The sequence below is a fragment of the Anas platyrhynchos genome, chromosome W (assembly GCF_047663525.1).
Source record: "Anas platyrhynchos isolate ZD024472 breed Pekin duck chromosome W, IASCAAS_PekinDuck_T2T, whole genome shotgun sequence".
NCBI classification, from domain to species: domain Eukaryota; kingdom Metazoa; phylum Chordata; class Aves; order Anseriformes; family Anatidae; genus Anas; species Anas platyrhynchos.
In genome coordinates this window covers 13,415,592-13,435,042 of record NC_092620.1, presented here as the reverse complement: position 1 = coordinate 13,435,042, position 19,451 = coordinate 13,415,592, and positions in this window count along the sequence as shown.

Genomic DNA, 19,451 nt, shown 5'->3' with positions numbered 1-19,451 from the left:
AGCCCCTTTCGCCCATCCAAAAGTGCCCCCAAAGGAAGGCTTTGGGTACAAGTGAACTCTACAGGGGAGCCTTTACGCAGCCCCACATGCAACTGGACCCTCCTTATTCGCTCTTTCACCGCAAGCCTAAATACAGCCCTAGCTGGCAATGGGAGACGACTGAAAACTCATGCTAAAGAAAACGCATTTCGAGTCCCTTTCACCCATCCAAAAGTGCCCTCAAGGAAGGATTGGGGTACAAGTGAACTCTCCAGGGGAGCCTTTACGCAGCCCAACATGCAACTGCACCCTCCGTATTCGCTCTTTCACAGTAACCCTAAATATAGCCTTGGCCCGCATGGCAGACGACTGAAAACTCATGCCCCAGAAAACACGTTCTGAGCCCATTTCTCCCATACAAAAGTGCCCCCAAATGAAGGCTTTGGGTACTTCTGAACTCCCCAGGGGAGCCTTTACGCAGTCCCACATGCAACTGGAACCTCCGTATTCTCTCTTTCACAGCAACCCTAAATATAACCCTGGCCGGCATCGGAGACGACTGAAAAATCCGGTCAAAGAAAACGTGTTACAAGACCCTTTCACCCATCAAAAAGTGCCCCCAAAGGAAGGCTTTAAGTACATCTGAACTCATCAGGGGAGCCTTTATGCAGCCCCACATGCAACTGGACACTCCGGGTTCACTGTTTCCGAGCAACCCTAAACATATCCATGGCGGCATAGGAGACGGCTGAAAAATCAGGCCCCAGAAAACGCATTACTAGTCCCATTCGCCCATCCAAAAGTGCCCCCAAAGGAAGGCTTTGGGTACAAGTGAACTCTCCAGGGGAGCCTTTACGCAGCCCCACATGCAGCTAGACCCTCCTTATTCGCTCTTTCACAGCAAACCTAAATATAGCCCTGGCCCGCATGGCAGACAACTGAAAACTCATGCCCCAGAAAACACGTTCCGAGCCCCTTTCGCCCATCCAAAAGTGCCCCCAAAGGAAGGCTTTGGGTACATCTGAACTCCCCAGGGGAGCCTTTACGCAGCCCCACATGCAACTGTGCCCTCCGGGTTCTCTCTTTTACCGCAAGCCTAAATACAGCCCTAGTTGGCAAAGACAGACGACTGTAAACTCATGCTAAAGAAAACGCATTGCGAGTCCCTTTCGCCCATCCAAAAGTGCCCCCAAAGGAAGGCTTTGGGTACATCTGAACTCCCCAGGGGAGCCTTTACGCAGGCCCACATGCAACTGGACCCTCCTTATTCGCTCTTTCACAGCAAGCCTAAATAAAGCCCTAGCCGACATGGGAGACGGCTGAAAAATCGGGCCCCAGAAAACGCGTTACAAGCCCCTTTCGCCCATCCAAAAGTTCCTCCAAAGGAAGAATTTGGTTACATCTGAACTCCCCAGGGGAGCCTTTATGCAGCCCCGCATGCAACTGGACCCTCCGGGTTCACTCTTTCACCACAAGCCTAAATATAGCCCTTAGCCAGCAATGGGAGAAGACTGAAAAAGCGGGCCAAGAAAGCGCATTGCGAGTCCCTTTCGCCCATCCAAAAGTGCCCCCAAAGGAAGTCTTTGGGTACAAGTGAACTCCCCAGGGGATCCTTTACGCAGCCCCACATGCAACTGGACCCTCCTTATTCGCTCTTTCACAGCAAGCATAAATATATCCCTAGCCGGCATTGGAGACGACTGAAAAATCCGGTCAAAGAAAACGCATTACAAGACCCTTTCGCCCATCCAAAAGTGCCCCCAAAAGAAGGCTTTGGGTACATCTGAACTCCCCAGGGGAGCCTTTATGCAGCCCCACATGCAACTGGACACTCCGGGTTCACTGTTTCCGAGCAACCCTAAACATAGCCATAGCGGCATAAGAGACGGCTGAGAAATCAGGCCCCAGAAAACGCATTACAAGTCCCATTCGCCCATCCAAAAGTGCCCCCAAAGGAAGGCTTTGGGTACAAGTGAACTCTACAGGGGAGCCTTTACGCAGCCCCACATGCAACTGGACCCTCCGTATTCGCTCTTTCACAGCAACCCTAAATATAGCCCTGGCCCGTATGGCAGACAACTGAAAACTCATGCCCAGAAAACATGTTCCGAGCCCCTTTCGCCCATCCAAAAGTGCCCCCAAAGGAAGGCTTTGGGTACATCTGAACTCCCCAGGGGTGCCTTTACGCAGCCCCACATGCAACTGGAACCTCCGTATACGCTCTTTCACAGCAAACCTAAATATAGCCCTGGCCCGCATGGCAGACAACTGAAAACTCATGCCCCAGAAAACACGTTCTGAGCCCCTTTCGCCCATCCAAAAGTACCCCCAAAGGAAGGCTTTGGGTACATCTGAATTCCCCAGGGGAGCCTTTACGCAGCCCCACATGCAACTGGACCTTCCGGGTTCGCTCTTTCCCAACAAACCTAAAGGGAGTTCAAACCTAAAGGGAGTTCAACGACAAACCTGGGGAGTTCACTTGTACCCAAAGCCTTCCTTTGGGGGCACTTTTGGATGGGCGAAAGTGGCTGGAATTGCATGTTTTGGGGCCCAGATATTCAGTCGTCTGACATGGCGGTTTGGGTTACATTTAGCCTTAATGTGAAAGAGCGTACACGGAGGTTCCAGTTTAATGTGGGGCTGCATAAAGGCTCCCCTGGGGAGTTCACTTGTACCCAAAGCCTTCCTTCGGGGGCACTTTTGGATGGACGAAAGGGGCTCGCAACGCGTTTTCTGGGGCCCGAGTTTTCAGACATCTTCGTTGCCAGCTAGGGATATATTTAGGGTTCCTCGGAAAGAGCAAACACGGAGGTTCCACTTGCATGTGGGGATGCGTAAAGGCTCCCCTGGGGAGTTCACCTGTACCTTCTTTGTGCCTTCTTTGGGGGCACTTTTGGATGGGCGAAATAGTCTTGCAACGCGTTTTCTGGGGCCCGGCATTTTAGTCTTCTCCGATGCCGGCCCGGGATATATTTAGGGTTCCTCGGAAAGAGCAAACATGGAGGTTCCAGTTGCATGTGGGGCTGCGTAAAGGCTCCCCTGGGCACTTCAGATGTACCCAAAGCCTTCCTTTGGTGGCAATTTTGGATGGACGAAAGGGGCTCGCAATGCGTTTTCTGGGGCCCGAGTTTTCAGTCGTCTTCTTTGCCAGCTAGGGCTATATTTATGCTTCTTTGGAAAGAGCAAACACGGAGGTTCCAGTTGCATGTGAGGCTGCGTAAAGGCTCCCCTGGGCACTTCAGATGTATCCAAAGCCTTACTTTGGGGACACAATTGGATGGGCGAAAGTGGATCGGAATGCGTTTTCTGGGGCCCGAGTTTTCAGACATCTTCTTTGCCAGCTAGGGCTATATTTAGGGTTCCTCGGAAAGAGCAAACACGGAGGTTCCACTTGCATGTGGGGCTGTGTAAAGGCTCCCCTGGGGAGTACACTTGTACCCAAAGCCTTCCTTTGGGGGCACTTTTGTATGGACGAAAGTGGCTCGCAACGCGTTTTCTGGAGCCCGAGTTTTCAGTCGTCTCCGATGCCGTCCAGGGCTATATATAGGGTTCCTCGGAAACAGCAAACCTGGAGGTTCCACTTGGATGTGGGGCTTCGTAAAGGCTCCCCTGGGGACTTAATCTGTACCCAAAGCCTTCCTTTGGTGGCAATTTTGGATGGGCGAAGGGGGCTCGCAACGCGTTTTCTGGAGTTCGAGTTTTCAGTCGTCTTAGTTGCAGGCTGGGGCTATATTTAGGTTTCCTCGGAAAGAGCGAACACGGAGGGTCCAGTTGCATGTGGGGCTGCGTAAAGGCTCCCCTGGGCACTTCAAATGTACCCAAAGCCTTCCTATGGGGCACTTTTGGATGGGCGAAAGTGGCTGGAATTGCATGTTTTGGGGCCCAGTTATTCAGTCGTCTGACATGGCGGCTAGGGTTATATTTAGCCTTAATGTGAAAGAGCGTACATGGAGGTTCCAGTTTAATGTGGGGCTGCGTAAAGGCTCCCCTGGGGAGTTCACTTGTACCCAAAGCCTTCCTTTGGAGAACTTTTTAATGGGCGAAGGGGGCTCGGAATGCGTTTTCTCGGGCCCGAGTTTTCAGACATCTTCGTTGCCAGCTAGGGATATATTTAGGGTTCCTCGGAAAGAGCAAACACGGAGGTTCCACTTGCATGTGGGGCTGCGTAAAGGCTCCCCTGGGCACTTCAGATGTATCCAAAGCCTTACTTTGGGGACACTTTTGGATGGGCGAAAGTGGCTCGGAATGCGTTTTCTGGGGCCCGAGTTTTCAGACATCTTCTTTGCCAGCTAGGGATATATTTAGGGTTCCTCGGAAAGAGCAAACACGGAGGTTCCACTTGCATGTGGGGCTGCGTAAAGGCTCCCCTGGGGAGTTCACTTGTACCCAAAGCCTTCCTTTGGGGGCATTTTTGTAAGGGCGAAGGGGGCTCGCAACGCGTTTTCAGTGGCCCGATTTTTCAGTCGTCTCTTATGGCGGTTAGGGCTATATTTAGCCTTAATGTGAAAAAGCGTACACGGAAGTTCCAGTTTAATGTGGGACTGCGTAAAGGCTCCCCTGGGGAGTTCACTTATACCCAAAGCCTTCCTTTGGGGGCACTTTTGGATGAGTGAAAGGGGCTCGCAACTCGTTTTCTGGGGCCCGATTTTTCAGTCGTCTCCCATGTTGGCTAGGGCTATATTTAGGGTTCGTCGGAAAGAGCAAACATGGAGGTTCCAGTTGCATGTGGGGCTGCCTAAAGGCTCCCCTGGGGAGTTCACTTGTACCCAAAGCCTTCCTTTGGGGCACTTTTGAATGGACGAAGTGGGCTCGCAACTTGTTTTCTGAGAGCCGATTTTTCAGTCGTCTCCCAGGCTGGCTAGGGATATATTTAGGGTTCCTCGGAAAGAGCAAACACGGAGTTTCCACTTGCATGTGGGGCTGCGTAAAGGCTCCCCTGGGGAGTTCACTTGTACCCACAGCCTTCCTTTGGGGGCACTTTTGGATGGACGAAAGTGGCTCGCAACGCCTTTTCAGGGACCCGATTTTTCAGTCGTCTCCCAAGCCGGCTAGGGCTATATTTAGGGTTGCTCGGGAAGAGCGTACAAGGAGGTTCCAGTTGCATGTGGGGATGCGTAAAGGCTCCCCTGGGGAGTTCACCTGTACCCAAAGCCTTCCTTTGGGGGCAATTTTGGATGGGTGAAATGGTCTTGCAATGCGTTTTCTGGGGACCGGCATTTTAGTCTTCTCCGATGCCGGCCCGGGATATATTTAGGGTTCCTCGGAAAGAGCAAACATGGAGGTTCCAGTTGCATGTGGGGCTGCGTAAAGGCTCCCCTGGGGAGTTCACTTGTACCCAAAGCCTTCCTTTGGTGGCAATTTTGGATGGCGAAGGGGGCTCGCAACGCGTTTTCTGGAGTTTGAGTTTTCAGTCGTCTTAGCTGCAGGCTGGGGCTATATTTAGGGTTCCTCGGAAAGAGCGAACACGGAGGGTCCAGTTGCATGTGGGGCTGCGTAAAGGCTCCCCTGGGCACTTCAGATGTACCCAAAGCCTTCCTTTGGGGCACTTTTGGATGGGCGAAAGTGGCTGGAATTGCAGGTTTTGGGGCCCAGTTATTCAGTCGTCTGACATGGCGGCTAGGGTTATATTTAGCCTTAATGTGAAAGAGCGTACACGGAGGTTCCAGTTTAATGTGGGGCTGCGTAAAGGCTCCCCTGGGGAGTTCACTTGTACCCAAAGCCTTCCTTCGGGGGCACTTTTGGATGGACGAAAGGGGCTCGCAACGCGTTTTCTGGGGCCCGAGTTTTCAGTCGTCTTCGTTGCCAGCTAGGGCTATATTTATGCTTCTTTGGAAAGAGCAAACACGGAGGTTCCAGTTGCATGTGGGGCTGTGTAAAGGCTCCCCTGGGGAGTTCACTTGTACCCAAAGCCTTCCTTTGGGGCACTTTTGAATGGGCGAAGGGGGCTCGCAACTTGTTTTCTGAGAGCCGATTTTTCAGTCGTCTCCCAGGCTGGCTAGGGCTATATTTAGGGTTCCTCGGAAAGAGCAAACACGGAGGTTCCACTTGCATGTGGGGCTGCGAAAAGGCTCCCCTGGGCACTTCAGATGTATCCAAAGCCTTCCTTTAGGGACACTTTTGGATGGGCGAAAGTGCCTCGGAATGCGTTTTCTGGGGCCCGAGTTTTCAGACATCTTCTTTGCCAGCTAGGACTATATTTAGGGTTCCTCGGAAAGAGCAAACACGGAGTTTCCACTTGCATGTGGGGCTGCGTAAAGGCTCCCCTGGGGAGTACACTTGTACCCACAGCCTTCCTTTGGGGGCACTTTTGGATGGACGAAAGTGGCTCGCAACGCCTTTTCAGGGACCCGATTTTACAGTCGTCTCCCAAGCCGGCTAGGGCTATATTTAGGGTTGCTCGGGAAGAGCGTACAAGGAGGTTCCAGTTGCATGTGGGGATGCGTAAAGGCTCCCCTGGGGAGTTCACTTGTACCCAAAGCCTTCCTTTGTGGGCACTTTTGGATGGACGAAAGGGGCTCGCAACGCGTTTTCTGGGGCCCGGCTTTTTAGTCTTCTCCGATGCCGGCCCGGGATATATTTAGGGTTCCTCGGAAAGAGCAAACACGGAGTTTCCACTTGCATGTGGGGCTGCGTAAAGGCTCCCCTGGGGATTTCACTTGTACCCAAAGCCTTCCTTTGTGGGCACTTTTGGATGGACGAAAGGGGCTCGCAACGCGTTTTCTGGGGCCCGATTTTTCTGTCGTCTCCCATGCCGGCTAGGGATATATTTAGGATTGCTTGGGAAGAGCGTACAAGGAGGTTCCAGTTGCATGTGGGGATGCCTAAACGCTCCCCTGGGCACTTCAGATGTATCCAAAGCCTTCCTTTAGGGACACTTTTGGATGGGCGAAGGGGGCTCGCAATGCGTTTTCTGGAGTTCGAATTTTCAGTCGTCTTAGTTGCAGGCTGGGGCTATATTTAGGGTTCCTCGGAAAGAGCAAACACGGAGGTTCCACTTGCATGTGGGGCTGCGTAAAGGCTCCCCTGGGGAGTTCACTTGTACCCACAGCCTTCCTTTGGGGGCACTTTTGGATGGACGAAAGTGGCTCGCAACGCGTTTTCAGGGACCCGATTTTTCAGTCGTCTCCCAAGCCGGCTAGGGCGATATTTAGGGTTGCTTGGGAAGAGCAAACACGGAGGTTCCACTTGCATGTGGGGCTGCGTAAAGGCTCCCCTGGGGAGTTCACCTGTTCCCAAAGCCTTCCTTTGGGGGCACTTTTGGATGGGTGAAATGGTCTTGCAACGCTTTTTCTGGGGCCCGGCATTTTAGTCTTCTCCGATGCCGGCCCGGGATATATTTAGGGTTCCTCGGAAAGAGCAAACATGGAGGTTTCAGTTGCATGTGGGGCTGCGTAAAGGCTCCCCTGGTGTCTTCACCTGTACCCAAAGCCTTCCTTTGGTGGCAATTTTGGATGGCGAAGGGGGCTCGCAACGCGTTTTCTGGAGTTTGGGTTTTCAGTCGTCTTAGTTGCAGGCTGGGGCTATATTTAGGGTTCCTCGGAAAGAGCGAACACGGAGGGTCCAGTTGCATGTAGGGCTGCGTAAAGGCTCCCCTGGGCACTTCAGATGTACCCAAAGCCTTCCTTTGGGGCACTTTTGGATGGGCGAAAATGGCTGGAATTGCATGTTTTGGGGCCCAGTTATTCAGTCGTCTGACATGGCGGCTAGGGTTATATTTAGCCTTAATGTGAAAGAGCGTACATGGAGGTTCCAGTTTAATGTGGGGCTGCGTAAAGGCTCCCCTGGGGAGTTCACTTGTACCCAAAGCCTTCCTTCGGGGGCACTTTTGGATGGACGAAAGGGGCTCGCAACACGTTTTCTGGGGCCCGAGTTTTCAGTCGTCTTCGTTGCCAGCTAGGGCTATATTTATGCTTCTTTGGAAAGAGCAAACACGGAGGTTCCAGTTGCATGTGGGGATGCGTAAAGGCTCCCCTGGGGAGTTCACTTGTACCCAAAGCCTTCCTTTGGGGCACTTTTGAATGGGCGAAGGGGGCTCGCAACTTGTTTTCTGAGAGCCGATTTTTCAGTAGTCTCCCAAGCCGGCTAGGGCTATATTAAGGGTTGCTCGGGAAGAGCGTACAAGGACGTTCCAGTTGCATGTGGGGCTGCGTAAAGGCTCCCCTGGGCACTTCAGATGTATCCAAAGCCTTCCTTTAGGGACACTTTTGGATGGGCGAAAGTGGCTAGGAATGCGTTTTCTGGGGCCCGAGTTTTCAGACATCTTCTTTGCCAGCTAGGGCTATATGTAGGGTTCCTCGGACAGAGCAAACACGGAGTTTCCACTTGCATGTGGGGCTGCGTAAAGGCTCCCCTGGGGAGTACACTTGTACCCAAAGCCTTCCTTTGGGGGCACTTTTGGATGGACGAAAGTGGCTCGGAATGCGTTTTCTGGGGCCCGAGTTTTCAGTCGTCTCCGATGCCGTCCAGGGCTATATATAGGGTTCCTCGGAAAGAGCGAACACGGAGGGTCCAGTTGCATGTGGGGCTGCGTAAAGGCTCACCAGGGCACTTCAGATGTACCCAAAGCCTTCCTTTGGGGCACTTTTGGATGGGCGAAAGTGGCTGGAATTGCATGTATTGGGGCCCAGTTATTCAGTCGTCTGACATGGCGGCTAGGGTTATATTTAGCCTTAATGTGAAACAGCGTACATGGAGGTTCCAGTTTAATGTGGGCCTGCGTAAAGGCTCCCCTGGGGAGTTCACTTGTACCCAAAGCCTTCCTTCGGGGGCACTTTTGGATGGACGAAAGGGGCTCGCAACTCGTTTTCAGGGGCCCGATTTTTCAGTCGTCTCCCATGTTGCCTAGGGCTATATTTAGGGTTCCTCCGAAGGAGTACACACGGAGGTTCCACTTGCATGTGGGACTGCGAAAAGGCTCCCCTGCGGAGTTCACTTGTACCCACAGCCTTCCTTTGGGGGCATTTTTGGATGGACGAAAGTGGCTCGCAACGCGTTTTCAGGGACCCGATTTTTCAGTAGTCTCCCAAGCCGGCTAGGGCTATATTAAGGGTTGCTCGGGAAGAGCGTACAAGGACGTTCCAGTTGCATGTGGGGATGCGTAAAGGCTCCCCTGGGGAGTTCACCTGTACCCAAAGCCTTCTTTGGGGGCACTTTTGGATGGGTGAAATGGTCTTGCAACGCGTTTTCTGCGGCCGGGCTTTTTAGTCTTCTCCGATGACGGCCCGGGATATATTTAGGGTTCCTCGGAAAGAGCAAACACGGAGTTTCCACTTGCATGTGGGGCTGCGTAAAGGTTCCCCTGGGGAATTCACTTGTACCCAAAGCCTTCCTTTGTGGGCACTTTTGGATGGGCGAAAGTGGCTCGCAACGCGTTTTCTGGGGCCCGAGTTTTCAGTCGTCTCCGATGCCGTCCAGGTATATATATATGAGGTTCCTCGGAAAGAGCAAACATGGAAGTACCACTTGCATGTGGGGCTGCGTAAAGGCTCCCCTGGGGAGTTCACCTGTACCCAAAGCCTTCCTTTGGTGGCAATTTTGGATGGGCGAAGGGGGCTCGCAACGCGTTTTCTGGAGTTCGAGTTTTCAGTCGTCTTAGTTGCAGGCTGGGTCTATATTTATGGTTCCTCGGAAAGAGCGAACACGGAGGGTCCAGTTGCATGTGGGGCTGCGTAAAGGCTCCCCTGGGCACTTCAGATGTACCCAAAGCCTTCCTTTGGGGCACTTTTGGATGGGTTAAAGGGGCTCAGAATGCGTTTTCTGGGGCCCGAGTTTTCAGTCGTCTTCGTATCCGGCTAGGGTTATATTTAGGGCTGCTCGGAAAGAGCAAACCAAGAAGGTCCACTTGCATGTGGGACTGCGTAAAGGCTCCCCTGGGGAGTTCACTTGTACCCAAAGCCTTCCTTTGGGGGCACTTTTGGATGGGAGAATTGGTCTTGAAACTCGTTTTCTGGCTCTCGATTTTTTAGTCTTCTCCCAGGCCTGCAAGGGTTATATTTAGGTTTGCTCTGAAAGAGGGAACCCGGAGGGTCCAGTTGCATGTGGGGCTGCCTAAAGGCTCCCCTGGGGAGTTCACTTGTACCCAAAGCCTTCCTTTGGGGGCACTTTTGGATGGGCGAAAGGGGCTCGCAACGCGGTTTCTGGGGGCCGATTTTTCAGTCGTCTCCCAAGCTGGCTAGGGCTATATTTAGGGTTCCGCGGAAAGAGCAAACACGGAGGTTCCACTTGCATGTGGGCCTGCGTAAAGGCTCCCCTGGGGAGTTCACTTGTACCCAAAGCCTTCCTTTGGGGGCACTTTTGGATGGACGAAAGGGGCTCGCAACGCGTTTTCTGGGGCCCGAGTTTTCAGTCGTCTTCGTTGCCAGCTAGGGCTATATTTATGCTTCTTTGGAAAGAGCAAACACGGAGGTTCCAGTTGCATGTGGGGCTGCGTAAAGGCTCCCCTGGGGATTTCACTTGTACCCAAAGCCTTACTTTGGGGACACTTTTGGATGGGCGAAAGTGGCTCGGAATGCGTTTTCTGGGGCCCGAGTTTTCAGTCGTCTCCCATGCCGGCTAGGGATATATTTAGGATTGCTTGGGAAGAGCATACAAGGAGGTTCCAGTTGCATGTGGGGCTGCGTAAAGGCTCCCCTGGGCACTTCACTTGTACCCAAAGCCTTCCTTTGGGGGCACTTTTGGATGGGCGAAAGGGGCTCGCAACGCGGTTTCTGGGGGCCGATTTTTCAGTCGTCTACCAAGCTGGCTAGGGCTATATTTAGGGTTCCGCGGAAAGAGCAAACATGGAGGTTCCACTTGCATGTGGGCCTGCGTAAAGGCTCTCCCGGGCACTTCAGATGTATCCAGAGCCTTCCTTTGGGGGCACTTTTGGATGGGTGAAAGTGGCTGGAATTGCATATTTTGGGGCCCAGTTATTCAGTCGTCTCACATGGCGGCTAGGGTTATATTTAGCCTTAATGTGAAAGAGCGTACACGGAAATTCCAGTTTAATGTGGGACTGCGTAAAGGCTCCCCTGGGGAATTCACTTGTACCCAAAGCCTTCCTTCGGGGGCACTTTTGGATGGACGAAAGGGGCTCGCAACGCGTTTTCTGGGGCCCGAGTTTTCAGTCGTCTCTTATGGAGGTTAGGGCTATATTTAGCCTTAATGTGAAAAAGCGTACACGGAAGTTCCAATTAAATGTGGGGCTGCGTAAAGGCTCCCCTGGGGATTTCACTTGTACCCAAAGCCTTCCTTTGGGGGCACTTTTGAATGGGCGAAGGGGGCTCGCAACTTGTTTTCTGAGAGCCGATTTTTCAGTCGTCTCCCAGGCTGGCTAGGACTATATTTAGGGTTCGTCAGAAAGAGCAAACACGGAGGTTCCACTTGCATGTGGGGCTGCGAAAAGGATCCCCTGGGCACTTCAGATGTATCCAAAGCCTTACTTTGGGGACACTTTTGGATGGGAGAAAGTGGCTCGGAATGCGTTTTCTGGGGCCCGAGTTTTCAGACATCTTCGTTGCCAGCTAGGGATATATTTAGGGTTCCTCGGAAAGAGCAAACACGGAGGTTCCACTTGCATGTGGGACTGCGTAAAGGCTCCCCTGGGGAGTTCACTTGTACCCAAAGCCTTCCTTTGGGGGCATTTTTGGAAGGGCGAAGAGGGCTGGCAACGCGTTTTCAGTGGCCCGATTTTTCAGTCGTCTCTTATGGAGGTTAGGGCTATATTTAGCCTTAATGTGAAAAAGCGTACACGGAAGTTCCAATTAAATGTGGGGCTGCGTAAAGGCTCCCCTGGGGATTTCAGTTGTACCCAAAGCCTTCCTTTGTGGGCACTTTTGGATGGACGAAAGGGGCTCGCAACGCGTTTTCTGGGGCCCGATTTTTTAGTCGTCTCCCATGCCGGCTAGGGATATATTTAGGATTGCTTGGGAAGAGCGTACAAGGAGGTTCCAGTTGCATGTGGGGCTGCGTAAAGGCTCCCCTGGGGAGTTCAGCTGTACCAAAAGCCTTCCGTTGGGGGCACTTTTGGATGGGCGAAGGGGGCTCGCAACGCGTTTTCTGGAGTTCGAGTTTTCAGTTTCTTAGTTGCAGGCTGGGTCTATATTTAGGGTTCCTCGGAAAGAGCGAACACGGAGGGTCCAGTTGCATGTGGGGCTGCGTAAAGGCTCCCCTGGGCACTTCAGATGTACCCAAAGCCTTCCTTTGGGGCACTTTTGGATGGGTTAAAGGGGCTCAGAATGCGTTTTCTGGGGCCCGAGTTTTCAGTCGTCTTCGTTTCCGGCTAGGGTTATATTTAGGGCTGCTCGCAAAGAGCAAACCGAGAAGGTCCACTTGCATGTGGGACTGCGTAAAGGCTCCCCTGGGGAGTTCACTTGTACCCAAAGCCTTCCTTTGGGGGCACTTTTGGATGGGAGAATTGGTCTTGAAACTCGTTTTCTGGCTCTCGATTTTTTAGTCTTCTCCCAGGCCTGCAAGGGTTATATTTAGGTTTGCTCTGAAAGAGGGAACCCGGAGGGTCCAGTTGCATGTGGGGCTGCCTAAAGGCTCCCCTGGGGAGTTCACTTGTACCCAAAGCCTTCCTTTGGGGGCACTTTTGGATGGGCAAAAGGGGCTCGCAACGCGTTTTCTGGGGCCCGTTTTTTAGTCGTCTCCCATGCCGGCTAGGGATATATTTAGGATTGCTTGGGAAGAGCGTACAAGGAGATTCCAGTTGCATGTGGGGATGCCTAAAGGCTCCCCTGGGGAGTTCAGCTGTACCAAAAGCCTTCCGTTGGGGGCACTTTTGGATGGGTGAAATGGCCTTGCAACGCGTTTTCTGGGTCCCGGCTTTTTAGTCTTCTCCGATGCCGGCCCGGGATATATTTAGGGTTCCTCGGAAAGAGCAAACATGGATGTTCCAGTTGCATGTGGGGCTGCCTAAAGGCTCCCCTGGGGAGTTCACTTGTACCCAAAGCCTTCCTTTGGGGGCACTTTTGGATGGGCGAAAGGGGCTCGCAACGCGGTTTCTGGGGGCCGATTTTTCAGTCGTCTACCAAGCTGGCTAAGGCTATATTTAGGGTTCCGCGGAAAGAGCAAACATGGAGGTTCCACTTGCATGTGGGCCTGCGTAAAGGCTCTCCCGGGCACTTCAGATGTATCCAGAGCCTTACTTTGTGGACACTTTTGGATGGGTGAAAGTGGCTGGAATTGCATGTTTTGGGGCCCAACTATTCAGTCGTCTCACATGGCGGCTAGGGTTATATTTAGCCTTAATGTGAAAGAGCGTACACGGAAATTCCAGTTTAATGTGGGACTGCGTAAAGGCTCCCCTGGGGAATTCACTTGTACCCAAAGCCTTCCTTCGGGGGCACTTTTGGATGGACGAAAGGGGCTCGCAACGCGTTTTCTGGGGCCCGAGTTTTCAGTCGTCTTCGTTGCCAGCTAGGGCTATATTTATGCTTCTTTGGAAAGAGCAAACACGGAGGTTCCAGTTGCATGTGGGGCTGCGTAAAGGCTCCCCTGGGGATTTCACTTGTACCCAAAGCCTTCCTTTGGGGGCACTTTTGAATGGGCGAAGGGGGCTCGCAACTTGTTTTCTGAGAGCCGATTTTTCAGTCGTCTCCCAGGCTGGCTAGGACTATATTTAGGGTTCGTCAGAAAGAGCAAACACGGAGGTTCCACTTGCATGTGGGGCTGCGAAAAGGATCCCCTGGGCACTTCAGATGTATCCAAAGCCTTACTTTGGGGACACTTTTGGATGGGAGAAAGTGGCCCGGAATGCGTTTTCTGGGGCCCGAGTTTTCAGACATCTTCGTTGCCAGCTAGGGATATATTTAGGGTTCCTCGGAAAGAGCAAACACGGAGGTTCCACTTGCATGTGGGACTGCGTAAAGGCTCCCCTGGGGAGTTCACTTGTACCCAAAGCCTTCCTTTGGGGGCATTTTTGGAAGGGCGAAGAGGGCTCGCAACGCGTTTTCAGTGGCCCGATTTTTCAGTCGTCTCTTATGGAGGTTAGGGCTATATTTAGCCTTAATGTGAAAATGCGTACACGGAAGTTCCAATTAAATGTGGGGCTGCGTAAAGGCTCCCCTGGGGATTTCACTTGTACCTAAAGCCTTCCTTTGTGGGCACTTTTGGATGGACGAAAGGGGCTCGCAACGTGTTTTCTGGGGCCCGATGTTTTAGTCGTCTCCCATGCCGGCTAGGGATATATTTAGGATTGCTTGGGAAGAGCGTACAAGGAGGTTCCAGTTGCATGTGGGGATGCCTAAAGGCTCCCCTGGGGAGTTCAGCTGTACCAAAAGCCTTCCGTTGGGGGCACTTTTGGATGGGCGAAGGGGGCTCGCAACGCATTTTCTGGAGTTCGAGTTTTCAGTCCTTAGTTGCAGGCTGGGTCTATATTTATGGTTCCTCGGAAAGAGCGAACACGGAGGGTCCAGTTGCATGTGGGGCTGCGTAAAGTCTCCCCTGGGCACTTCAGATGTACCCAAAGCCTTCCTTTGGGGCACTTTTGGATGGGTTAAAGGGGCTCAGAATGCATTTTCTGGGGCCCGAGTTTTCAGTCGTCTTCGTTTCCGGCTAGGGTTATATTTAGGGCTGCTCGGAAAGAGCAAACCGAGAAGGTCCACTTGCATGTGGGACTGCGTAAAGGCTCCCCTGGGGAGTTCACTTGTACCCAAAGCCTTCCTTTGGGGGCACTTTTGGATGGGAGAATTGGTCTTGAAACTCGTTTTCTGGCTCTCGATTTTTTAGTCTTCTCCCAGGCCTGCAAGGGTTATATTTAGGTTTGCTCTGAAAGAGGGAACCCGGAGGGTCCAGTTGCATGTGGGGCTGCCTAAAGGCTCCCCTGGGGAGTTCACTTGTACCCAAAGCCTTCCTTTGGGGGCACTTTTGGATGGGCGAAAGGGGCTCGCAACGCGGTTTCTGGGGGCCGATTTTTCAGTCGTCTCCCAAGCTGGCTAGGGCTATATTTAGGGTTCAGCGGAAAGAGCAAACACGGAGGTTCCACTTGCATGTGGGCCTGCGTAAAGGCTCTCCCGGGCACTTCAGATGTATCCAGAGCCTTCCTTTGGGGGCACTTCTGGATGGACGAAAGGGGCTCGCAACGCGTTTTCTGGGGCCCGAGTTTTCAGTCGTCTTCGTTGCCAGCTAGGGCTATATTTATGCTTCTTTGGAAAGAGCAAACACGGAGGTTCCAGTTGCATGTGGGGCTGCGTAAAGGCTCCCCTGGGGATTTCACTTGTACCCAAAGCCTTACTTTGGGGACACTTTTGGATGGGCGAAAGTGGCTCGGAATGCGTTTTCTGGGGCCCGAGTTTTCAGACATCTTCGTTGCCAGCTAGGGCTATATTTAGGGTTCCTCGGAAAGAGCAAACACGAAGGTTCCACTTGCATGTGGGGCTGCGTAAAGGCTCCCCTGGGGAGTTCACTTGTACCCAAAGCCTTCCTTTGGGGGCATTTTTGGAAGGGCGAAGAGGGCTCGCAACGCGTTTTCAGTGGCCCGATTTTTCAGTCGTCTCTTATGGAGGTTAGGGCTATATTTAGCCTTAATGTGAAAAAGCGTACACGGAAGTTCCAATTAAATGTGGGGCTGCGTAAAGGCTCCCCTGGGGATTTCAGTTGTACCCAAAGCCTTCCTTTGTGGGCACTTTTGGATGGACGAAAGGGGCTCGCAACGCGTTTTCTGGGGCCCGATTTTTTAGTCGTCTCCCATGCCAGCTAGGGATATATTTAGGATTGCTTGGGAAGAGCGTACAAGGAGGTTCCAGTTGCATGTGGGGCTGCGTAAAGGCTCCCCTGGGGAGTTCAGCTGTACCAAAAGCCTTCCGTTGGGGGCACTTTTGGATGGGCGAAGGGGGCTCGCAACGCGTTTTCTGGAGTTCGAGTTTTCAGTTTCTTAGTTGCAGGCTGGGTCTATATTTAGGGTTCCTCGGAAAGAGCGAACACGGAGGGTCCAGTTGCATGTGGGGCTGCGTAAAGGCTCCCCTGGGCACTTCAGATGTACCCAAAGCCTTCCTTTGGGGCACTTTTGGATGGGTTAAAGGGGCTCAGAATGCGTTTTCTGGGGCCCGAGTTTTCAGTCGTCTTCGTTTCCGGCTAGGGTTATATTTAGGGCTGCTCGCAAAGAGCAAACCGAGAAGGTCCACTTGCATGTGGGACTGCGTAAAGGCTCCCCTGGGGAGTTCACTTGTACCCAAAGCCTTCCTTTGGGGGCACTTTTGGATGGGAGAATTGGTCTTGAAACTCGTTTTCTGGCTCTCGATTTTTTAGTCTTCTCCCAGGCCTGCAAGGGTTATATTTAGGTTTGCTCTGAAAGAGGGAACCCGGAGGGTCCAGTTGCATGTGGGGCTGCCTAAAGGCTCCCCTGGGGAGTTCACTTGTACCCAAAGCCTTCCTTTGGGGGCACTTTTGGATGGGCAAAAGGGGCTCGCAACGCGTTTTCTGGGGCCCGATTTTTTAGTCGTCTCCCATGCCGGCTAGGGATATATTTAGGATTGCTTGGGAAGAGCGTACAAGGAGATTCCAGTTGCATGTGGGGATGCCTAAAGGCTCCCCTGGGGAGTTCAGCTGTACCAAAAGCCTTCCGTTGGGGGCACTTTTGGATGGGTGAAATGGCCTTGCAACGCGTTTTCTGGGTCCCGGCTTTTTAGTCTTCTCCGATGCCGGCCCGGGATATATTTAGGGTTCCTCGGAAAGAGCAAACATGGATGTTCCAGTTGCATGTGGGGCTGCCTAAAGGCTCCCCTGGGGAGTTCACTTGTACTCAAAGCCTTCCTTTGGGGGCACTTTTGGATGGGCGAAAGGGGCTCGCAACGCGGTTTCTGGGGGTTGATTTTTCAGTCGTCTACCAAGCTGGCTAAGGCTATATTTAGGGTTCCGCGGAAAGAGCAAACATGGAGGTTCCACTTGCATGTGGGCCTGCGTAAAGGCTCTCCCGGGCACTTCAGATGTATCCAGAGCCTTACTTTGTGGACACTTTTGGATGGGTGAAAGTGGCTGGAATTGCATGTTTTGGGGCCCAACTATTCAGTCGTCTCACATGGCGGCTAGGGTTATATTTAGCCTTAATGTGAAAGAGCGTACACGGAAATTCCAGTTTAATGTGGGACTGCGTAAAGGCTCCCCTGGGGAATTCACTTGTACCCAAAGCCTTCCTTCGGGGGCACTTTTGGATGGACGAAAGGGGCTCGCAACGCGTTTTCTGGGGCCCGAGTTTTCAGTCGTCTTCGTTGCCAGCTAGGGCTATATTTATGCTTCTTTGGAAAGAGCAAACACGGAGGTTCCAGTTGCATGTGGGGCTGCGTAAAGGCTCCCCTGGGGATTTCACTTGTACCCAAAGCCTTCCTTTGGGGGCACTTTTGAATGGGCGAAGGGGGCTCGCAACTTGTTTTCTGAGAGCCGATTTTTCAGTCGTCTCCCAGGCTGGCTAGGACTATATTTAGGGTTCGTCAGAAAGAGCAAACACGGAGGTTCCACTTGCATGTGGGGCTGCGAAAAGGATCCCCTGGGCACTTCAGATGTATCCAAAGCCTTACTTTGGGGACACTTTTGGATGGGAGAAAGTGGCCCGGAATGCGTTTTCTGGGGCCCGAGTTTTCAGACATCTTCGTTGCCAGCTAGGGATATATTTAGGGTTCCTCGGAAAGAGCAAACACGGAGGTTCCACTTGCATGTGGGACTGCGTAAAGGCTCCCCTGGGGAGTTCACTTGTACCCAAAGCCTTCCTTTGGGGGCATTTTTGGAAGGGCGAAGAGGGCTCGCAACGCGTTTTCAGTGGCCCGATTTTTCAGTCGTCTCTTATGGAGGTTAGGGCTATATTTAGCCTTAATGTGAAAATGCGTACACGGAAGTTCCAATTAAATGTGGGGCTGCGTAAAGGCTCCCCTGGGGATTTCACTTGTACCTAAAGCCTTCCTTTGTGGGCACTTTTGGATGGACGAAAGGGGCTCGCAACGCATTTTCTGGAGTTCGAGTTTTCAGTCGTCTTAGTTGCAGGCTGGGTCTATATTTATGGTTCCTCGGAAAGAGCGAACACGGAGGGTCCAGTTGCATGTGGGGCTGCGTAAAGTCTCCCCTGGGCACTTCAGATGTACCCAAAGCCTTCCTTTGGGGCACTTTTGGATGGGTTAAAGGGGCTCAGAATGCGTTTTCTGGGGCCCGAGTTTTCAGTCGTCTTCGTTTCCGGCTAGGGTTATATTTAGGGCTGCTCGGAAAGAGCAAACCGAGAAGGTCCACTTGCATGTGGGACTGCGTAAAGGCTCCCCTGGGGAGTTCACTTGTACCCAAAGCCTTCCTTTGGGGGCACTTTTGGATGGGAGAATTGGTCTTGAAACTCGTTTTCTGGCTCTCGATTTTTTAGTCTTCTCCCAGGCCTGCAAGGGTAATATTTAGGTTTGCTCTGAAAGAGGGAACCCGGAGGGTCCAGTTGCATGTGGGGCTGCCTAAAGGCTCCCCTGGGGAGTTCACTTGTACCCAAAGCCTTCCTTTGGGGGCACTTTTGGATGGGCGAAAGGGGCTCGCAACGCGGTTTCTGGGGGCCGATTTTTCAGTCGTCTCCCAAGCTGGCTAGGGCTATATTTAGGGTTCAGCGGAAAGAGCAAACACGGAGGTTCCACTTGCATGTGGGCCTGCGTAAAGGCTCTCCCGGGCACTTCAGATGTATCCAGAGCCTTCCTTTGGGGGCACTTCTGGATGGACGAAAGGGGCTCGCAACGCGTTTTCTGGGGCCCGAGTTTTCAGTCGTCTTCGTTGCCAGCTAGGGCTATATTTATGCTTCTTTGGAAAGAGCAAACACGGAGGTTCCAGTTGCATGTGGGGCTGCGTAAAGGCTCCCCTGGGGATTTCACTTGTACCCAAAGCCTTACTTTGGGGACACTTTTGGATGGGCGAAAGTGGCTCGGAATGCGTTTTCTGGGGCCCGAGTTTTCAGACATCTTCGTTGCCAGCTAGGGCTATATTTAGGGTTCCTCGGAAAGAGCAAACACGAAGGTTCCACTTGCATGTGGGGCTGCGTAAAGGCTCCCCTGGGGAGTTCACTTGTACCCAAAGCCTTCCTTTGGGGGCATTTTTGGAAGGGCGAAGAGGGCTCGCAACGCGTTTTCAGTGGCCCGATTTTTCAGTTGTCTCTTATGGTGGTTAGAGCTATATTTAGCCTTAATGTGAAAAAGCATACACGGAAGGTCCAGTTTAATGTGGGACTGCGTAAAGGCTCCTCTGGGGAGTTCACTTATACCCACAGCCTTCCTTTGGGGGCTCTTTTGGATGGGTGAAAGGGGCTCTCAACTCGTTTTCAGGGGCCCGATTTTTCAGTCGTGTCCCATGTTGGCTAGGGCTATATTTAGGGTTCCTCGGAAGGAGTAAACACGGAGGTTCCACTTGCATGTGGGGCTGCGAAAAGGCTCCCCTGGGGAGTTCACTTGTACCCACAGCCTTCCTTTGGGGGCACTTTTGGATGGACGAAAGTGGCTCGCAATGCGTTTTCAGGGACCCGATTTTTCAGTCGTCTCCCAAGCCGG